Here is an 8,827-nt window from a genome sequence, read left to right on the forward strand (position 1 = left end):
CTTAGTTTTACCCAATTAGAAAATATTATTACCAGTGCCTTTTCAGTAGCAAAATATTATTGATAACAAGTATATGAGTTATTAAATGCATAGAGGAAAAATAGAGGAATATACACCAAATTTTCTGAAAATGGCTGTCATCTTTGGAAATCATAGCATGATATCAGAGAGTTACTTCTTCACTTTTTCACTTGCCATATAATATAGACCTATAACTCTTAAATTTTGCATAATTCCTATGTTTGACTTCTGCAATTAAAAAATTAAAGAAGGAAAAATAGGTTTTGTTTTTTTTTTTTGGTCCTTTAGCTACCCTTGACTGCCTAGAATTTTGGCCTTTTTGTAAAATAGACATTTTCTTAAGAGCAAAGTGCTTCCTCTTAATGTCAAATGTTTTTAACAGCACAGCGAAGTACATAATAAGAACAATTTACCTAAGGTTTAGTTATCCCTTGTCGTAAATTAGACATTCAGGTATAACTTTAATTGTGCTGGAAATCCAACTCTTCTATATTCTAGATATTTTTGATTTAAGGTCTGCAGAGAGTTCTTATCTTTCCATGAGTAGAATCAACTCAGAGTAAACACACTGTAGAATATTGTAAAAGTCATATTTTGGGGATTTTTTTCTCAGCTATAAAGGAGACTTAAAGAGACTATTGATTTCATGCCATAAAATCAATCAAAATGGAAATGGACTGTTTGCTATTTGGGATAATACCAAATTACAAACTCTTTGACCTGGATGGGATTTTTAGGCACCATCTATCCTAATCTCATTTTTAGATAAAGGAAATGAAATCTCCAGAGGGGAAATGAATATGATTTGTAATGAGATTGTTAGAACAAACGCCACTAGAGAATAATGCATTGGTTTAAATTAAACTTCTATAAACACATCCCAGCATTTCTCTCCTTGGTGTATAAAATGACTTCAAATACAAGCTTTAAAATTGTTTTTTGAGTTTCTAAGTGCTGGAGGTAAAATTTTACATGTGTTATGTAATCTTCTGAGTCTTTTGGGATAAAACAATAAGGTTTCTCCCAAACTCCAGCACAGTAAATGACTTTTCCTTATAATAGCCATAAAGTTAATCATTTTAGAAACTGTTTTTACTGTTCTAAAGTGGTTTTATATTTTTCCTGTCAGTTCCCTAGTGCATAAACACCACAAGTGTGTAGATTTTGAGTTAAGATCTAAAGATCACATGAAGGCAATTGTCTGTAAATGAGGGTCATAAAAGGTGGAAATCACAGCTTAAGATCAGAAGTTATTTCTCCATTTTAGTTTTTCTATTCAAAACAAGAAACATATAAGAAAAATATCCGATACCTGATCTCAGTTTTCACATGATAGAGGATGTGAGAATGATTCAATGGTGGTCTTATAGAACTTGGTCTAAAGGCCTAATTTCTACATTAATGCTCTTTGGGTGGTAATCCCTGAAAGACAGAAATGATCAAAAGCACATTTAATGTTGAAAAAAGGTATGGTTCCTGAATTTGGATGAAAAAATATATTCATGTGTATTGAAAACAGGAAGGGATACAGTATGTTAAGGGTAAAAGTCAAAGGGGTTGAGTGTCAGAGTTCTCTTGAGACTTCTCTAATATGTCAACACCTGGAATGGCCTTTTAAAAATTGCCACATCTTTTGGGCCTGGCTTGCCATGATCACTGGAATTAGGTCCCAAACAGCTGCATTTCTGATTTATCTACATCAGTGATTCATCTATATCCTTTCATCTTCCCTAGAAAAGAGATTTATGTCCCATCCCCTTTCCTGACTGCTTGCCTGATATATCCTCCTTTTGGCAGAATTTTCCTGAACGAAAGTTGGTTCCAGTCCTTATTTGAAAAAGCAGAGATGTATTTTAATACTTTATGTACTGTTTAGCTCTTTGCTATCCACCCTACAGTTAAAAAAAAAAAAAAAAAAGCACATACACGCAAGATAATGGGGGAGAAATCACAAAAATGCACAGAACTGTCGATTCCTTAAAATGATAGTTCTATTGACAAAAAGGAATGGAGAAATAAATCAACCCTAACCATTATAAGCATAACTATTTCCAAAGTCTTATGAATAGGTATTCTTTTCACAAAAGGATGACAAATGGCCTCTTTCCTATGTCTATTTTCATCATTATCAAATAATGAAACCAACGAGACATACTCTGTTGTTATGGGGATTTTGAATCTGACAGCAAAAAATGGCATTATATTTTACGAAGTAGAAAACCCAGATTAACATTAAGGTTTATTCCTAATTAACTGGGCTAGGAAGCAGACAGCACAAGCCTGCAAATATTAACTAAACTTCTAGGTTGAATCCAGTCCAGCTGAGGGTCCTGGCACAACCATCTCCGTCCTTTAAATAATATTACGGGTGATGTTCTGAAGCAATGGGAATAGACTCTCTGGTGTGAATCTCTCATGAAAACAATAAGGACCAAAGTTTGGCAAGAGGCCAGGGCCTCTCTCTGGAAGGACTCTGGAGGGCAATCAAATGTCCCTAATCTACAGAAAACTCTCACCCAACAGGCAGAATCAAGTTTGAATAACTCCTGAGGAAACTGCTCTTTAATGGGACAAACATTGCTAGATTAGCTTTACCACACTTCTTAGAAAAACCTAATGGGGGTGAAGCCTTTGAAAGTAAACTCTTCAACTGTAGTAACAATATTTGTTGTCCCCATTCAACCTCCATTTCTTACCCATGATGTGGAATCTGGGATGATGGGAGGCTGAGAGGGAATGGAGCCTGAGCCTACGGCAGGGAGGGAGCCAGGGTGCCTGGACTTGTTCCCAAAAGTAAGCATGTGGAAGCACTTTCCTTGTCTTCCGAGGACACCTGTGGACAGCCTGTGCACCAGGCACACACTGAGGTCCAGGGGACCCTTAGTACTGAGGGATGCATTCAGCTCATCTTTGGCAACAGGTTGGGTTTGCCCTTTCCCAAGCCCAAAGCTTGGAAACTCTCATGCTTACACCCTTGAATACTCTCGCTGGATAAAGGAAGAAACATTGACTGTGACTGGTTTTTTCTCAAACTCAACTCTAAATGGTCTTGTTTTACTTTGCCAGTCTCATTTTCTCCCTTTCTTTTCCTGTTCCCTCAGACACATGTACCCTCAAGCCACGGGAAATTCATTTTGGATCAATCACTTTAGGCACTAGCCGTTGAGTTTTATTAAATTTTGTTGAATTCATTTCCTTATTTTTTCCCTGAAGGTAAATCACTAAAACAAAACGCTCTTTTGTGAATAGTAAAAATCATTTGGTAGGCATATAGCCAGCTTCTGCACACAGTTGATCTTAAGTGGCTTGGATGTATCCATGGAGCAAGACAGTGCTTTATGAACTAGCTATGCATTTATTGTAGCGTGCCATTCTGAAGAGGGGCTGGTTCCCCTTTTGCAGTTAGAAGGGTAGAGGGCAGCAATAACAAGTTCTGGCCTGTGTTTTAGAGACCTCCCCCCACTACCACCACCAACATGTCCAGGAGGTAAATAAAAATAAAGTCTTTTCCATTTTCCATGGACTAGCATCACCATCCCCATGGCCCATTCCTGCTTGAATCAGTGGACTCCGGAATCAAGCCTTCGTGCTTTCTCCATACCCTTTACTGTATATGATCATCAAAGAGGCACATGAACTGAAACAAGACGGTCCTTAGACACACTTTGGGTGTCCTTCAAGGTCTTAATAATCATGCCACACACTTACAGAGCACTCTATAGTAAAATATGTTCAGAAAAGGTAGACACTAGTTAAATCTAGAAATTCCCGTCTGTTAGAATGGCTTAGCTTTTAACCTTTTTTCTGTTGGTATGCTGATGAATTTCTCCTAGCTCTTTGGGTGCCACGCTAGAATGGCACATTCTTGTGAAACATTCATTCATTATTTTTCTTACAGAGAGTATATGTTATTTTGTGTTAGTTCAAAGGACTTTTTAAAAGACATTCAATATACTTCAGGAGTTCTTAAAACAAGGCCATTTACATATCAAATGTGTTTAATCACTCAGGTTAACAAGAGATTGTCTCCTTCCCAGGATCTGTTTAGGGTTTTTTTGTCATTTTCTGTAGAGTGATTGCACGTGCAAGCTACACTGTATTATGGACCACGTTTCCTTTGAAAAATGTTGAAAATACAGAAAAGCGTAGAGAAAAATGTAACACACAGTCACGAGCTCACCACCCAGGGTTGATATTGTTAACGTTTTGTCATAAAAATGATAACGTTGAGACTCCCTTTGTGGTTAATTGACTTTGCCAACCACGTTTTTAGAAGTAGGATTATAAACGTGGGATCATCAGTAACTCACTGTGCCAATCTATTTTTCTGAAGTAACAGTATCTCTTGTGATGAGGGAAGTATCTCAAATAGTCAAATTCTAGTACATTCTGTCTCCTCCAGCATATTGCCAATATGCTCTTTGCTGTTTACTTCATCTCTCCATGCCTACCGGAAAAATGAATACTTCAATATAAGCCAATGGTACAGAGAGTTAAAACTATCAGAGTCCTTGTCAGCAAACCTTTAATTCCCATGCTGGTGCAAATTTCTTATTTTGAAGAGGTCTGCCACTGTAAATGATTATACAGAACTATTTTTTAGTGTGATGAGAAAAATATACATAATTCATAATCCTATAACGCCAGTGAAACAACATAAAGGGTATAAATATCATTTCCCTTCTAAGTAAGAAGAAACTCTCAGCAACTTCTGTTTTTAAAAGGTAGTGGGCTTATTTCTAAATTACTTTAAAGGTTGACTGTTTAAATGTTAACCTGGGTGCTAGTGCTCTCAGGGAAAGAAATAGGAAGGTGAAACAGAGGAACATTCCTAGAAATGAGTGTGTGACCTATGGTCCTTACAGTAAATTATACTAATTCTACATTTATGTTTATGTGTTGTGACCCTATTAAGCTGATATAACTTTTCCATTAAGTGGGCAGGTGGATTTCCTGTAGTACCCCTGATTGCCTGAAGAGGTATACTGTTTTCTTGTGTTTCCATTACAGCATAAAGACTAAGAGGGAATCCTCTGTGGTATTTTTCACATAGATTGTGAATCTTTTATCTGTAGGTAGTATTTGTATCCGAGAGATGAATATTAATAGCCTCTTGGCAACAGAATGACTTTCTTAAAAAAGGGGTTTCCCTGTGTATGGGTGGATTAACCTTTCAAAATATATGTTTCTACTTAAACCACTGAGTTACTGTTTGATTCAAAGAGTCATAAAGACAACCTCTCTGTGTCTTCGTTAGACCTTGTAGTACACTTACTTAGATCTGAGAGGGACTTTCAGTATAGAATATGGTGAGTAACATAGTGCCTCGTGCCTTTACTTTCATTTCGCTTACTTAAAAAGTTCGCTGTAACTTAATTTCTTTTTAGAAGGCCTAAAGTGCTTGTATTAAAATGGCATTTGTTACTGGTTTTGAGTTTGATAATATTAGCAGTTCAGATACGGTTTCATGTGTTCCAGGTGGGAAATAGATAGGACTGGTTGTAAGTGTAATAATACGTGATGTTTTCCTTTCAAATGTGTACAGCTTTTACCAATTAGTCCTTTTGTGCAGTTCAGATAAAATAAGCTTAACTATATAAATGTTAGCCTATTTACCTGATTACTTCGGGAAATTCTGTAACCAATAACTAAATTTAAGTTCTTATATGAATAATGTTACTATGTTTGCTCTCTTAGGATATTACGGAGGTTAATCCTGATTATGCAATGATTATGACAAGGATTCAGGCAGTGTGTTTGCTGTATTCTTCATTGTACTGTATAATCACAGTGATGAGAAGCATAGAAAATTCTAAAAGAATGTAGTTGAAGATAGAAAGTCACCGGATTGTTTTATTTAAATAGTAAAAATTTCCAAAGGAGATTGGAAGATAAACTTTCTTAGGTATAATTTAAGTGTAACCAAGAAAATTGTCTTCCACGGAAGGTTTACTTTGAAAAACCAGCGCTGGACAAAGGTAGACAGATGCCTATGGGTGTAGAGACAATGCTTCATTAATCTTGCAACATTAAGTTTCTGGCTTAGTCACAAACTTTCCCGCTGTGACATGCTGAGGTACTTAATTCTTCTTGGCAATCTCTGGTAATGCTCTGTTGCAGAGGCTCTGCGAACACTCGTTTAAATGACATGGCATCTAGTGACCTGTTCCCACAGTGTAAGGACTGCACAGAGCCTTAACACCGCAGGCAACAAGCAAGTATTTGTGGAAGGGATCAATGCTAATGCTAACAAACTACTTTCAGATATGTTCTCCTAAGTTTTTTGAGGCAACTTTTAAAAATCAGAATTATAATGTATTTTTAAAGTACTATAGTCCAGAAAATAAGGGAAAGAGGAGAAAGATACCCTCTCATATTTTTCTTTTTCTTTCCTTTTTACACTCTGTCTTTCTGTTTTACTCTCTCTGTCTCTCTTTTTCTCCCCCTCATCTTGCTCCTGCTTTCTCTCTCCACAAAATGTATTTTTTCATTACTGTATCGCTGGTTTCCTATAGAACTTTTTCACTGAAATTTGCATCCACTATATTATTTCCCAATTTTCATGGGACTCGTGAGGCATGAATAAGGAAAAAATAATAATTGAGTGTTAAATTCAGTTCCTCTTCTTAAAGGAACCTGAAACACATAGGTGCCAAAGGAACCTGTGGAATGATATAGAAAAGACAGCTAACGATTCCAGATGCTTAGTCAATGATCTAATTCTGTACTCTGACTCCTTGAAAACACCCCCACTGGTGTTAGGGTTCCTTATGGAGGAGGGGGTGAGGAGTGGCAAGTGCGGGCAAAGCTGTTTATTTTTTGTCAATAAAATACTTCCTGTTGAGGATAAAACCATAGGCATCTCTTTGATTGTTAATGTTTAAAAATTACTCTTCAATACTTTACCCTTCAACTAATTAATTATTAATTCCTAAACATTGTTTTCTCATTAAGAAGAATTTTTAGAGGAAAATCTTTTTAGTCACAATTGTTCTCCCATCTGTTAGGAGTTGTGACAGTTTGGATCTTTCAAATATTTCTTTCATGAAGGATGAAGGACTGTGAATAAAAGAAATGCCCTTTACACACACACGTATCCTCACATCTTTAAGAAGGTTGTTGTCGTTAGGTGCTGTCGGGTCGGTTCCCAGAGCCACCCTATTCACAACAGAAGGAAACACTGCCGGAAACCCTGCCCGGTCCCGCACCATCCTCACAATCGTTGCTATGTTTGAGCCCATTGTTGCAGCCACCGGCTCAATTCATCTCGTTGAGGATCTTCCTCTTTTTCATTGATCCTCTACTTTACCAAGCGTGATGTCCTTCTCCAGGGACTGATCCCTCCTAATAACATGTCCAAAGTCCGTAAGACGAAGTCTCGCCATCCTCGCTTCTAAGAAACATTCTCACTGAACTTCTCCCAAGACAGAATTGTTTGTTACTCTGGCAGTTCACTGTATATTCAACATGCTTCACCAACACCATAATTCAAAGGCATCAGTTCTTCTTTGGTCTTCCTTATTCATCGCCCAGCTTTCCCATTCATATGAGGCAATTGAAAATATCATGGCTTGGGTCAGGTGCACCTTAGTCCTTAAAGTGACATCTTTGCTTTTTAACACTTTGAAGAGGTCTTTTGTAGCAGACTTGCCCAATGCAATGCATTGTCTGACTTCGTGACTGCTGCTTCCATGGGCGTTGATTGTGGATCCAAGTAAAATGAAATCCTTGACAACTTCAGTCTTTTCTCTATTTAGCATGATGTTGTTTATGGGTCCAGTTGTGAGGATTTTTGTTTTCTTTATGGGAAGGGGTAATCTATACAGAAGTCTGTAGACTTTGATTTTCATCAGTAAGTGCTTCAAGTCCTCTTCGCTTTCAGGGAGCAAGATCTTTAAGAAGGAGACAAGGATAAATATGTCTTTCTACTGAAATTGCACATAGCATGAGTAAAAAATCAATTTTATCTGAAAACACTGCCAAGATTAAATATCCGCATGGTTTTAAAATAAAAACAACATATGGGCAAAAGTTATTCTGGTGGTTGAAAAGCACAATCCTAACAAATGTATGCCTTGATTGATCTAAGAATGTGGAAAACCTTGGATGCCAGAGAAGTAGTCACAGTGGGACAGTTAGTAGACAGTTAATAGATCACTGCGGTAAATAATGAAAATTAATTATTTTATGCTGTTGCTAATCTGGCATGTATAAATTCTGCAAGGGGAAAGGGCATATTCTATAATGTAGTATTAAACATCATAAAATAACTTTCAAGGTAAGTGACCCCTTTCACAGTTTTAAATTGCATCTTAAATTGGGAAGATGGTGAAAGATTTCCTTCTGATGTGAATAAATATAGATAAATATAACACTTTCAGTGAGATGACTTTCAAAAGGGTTGTATACTTGCACAGTATAATCAGTATACTGTTCATTCTGTTGCCATATTAACAATTTATTTTTTCCATTTTAGAGAGTATATCACTATTTTCTACAAACCCTTTACTTGGAGAAGTTGTTCGAAAATCTTATGGGAAGATAGTTTACATTTTTTTTTAATTAGAAAAGGCAAAACAACTGTAGATAATAAGAAAAAGTTGATCAGCCTAAGCAACAGTAACATATACACCCTTTTTGAATATTTTTGTAGATAGAAACATAAAATATAGGAACAGTATTAAAACAATCACACCTGCTTTGTAATGAAAAGAAACACTTAGAATCATTTAATTGGAAAAGATGAATAAAAATAATTCTCTATTTTAAAGGGTTTAGTGTAGACAAATTTAATCCTGCTTTAATA

This window comes from Trichechus manatus, unplaced genomic scaffold (genome assembly GCF_000243295.1).
Source record: "Trichechus manatus latirostris isolate Lorelei unplaced genomic scaffold, TriManLat1.0 scaffold00322, whole genome shotgun sequence".
NCBI lineage: Eukaryota > Metazoa > Chordata > Mammalia > Sirenia > Trichechidae > Trichechus > Trichechus manatus.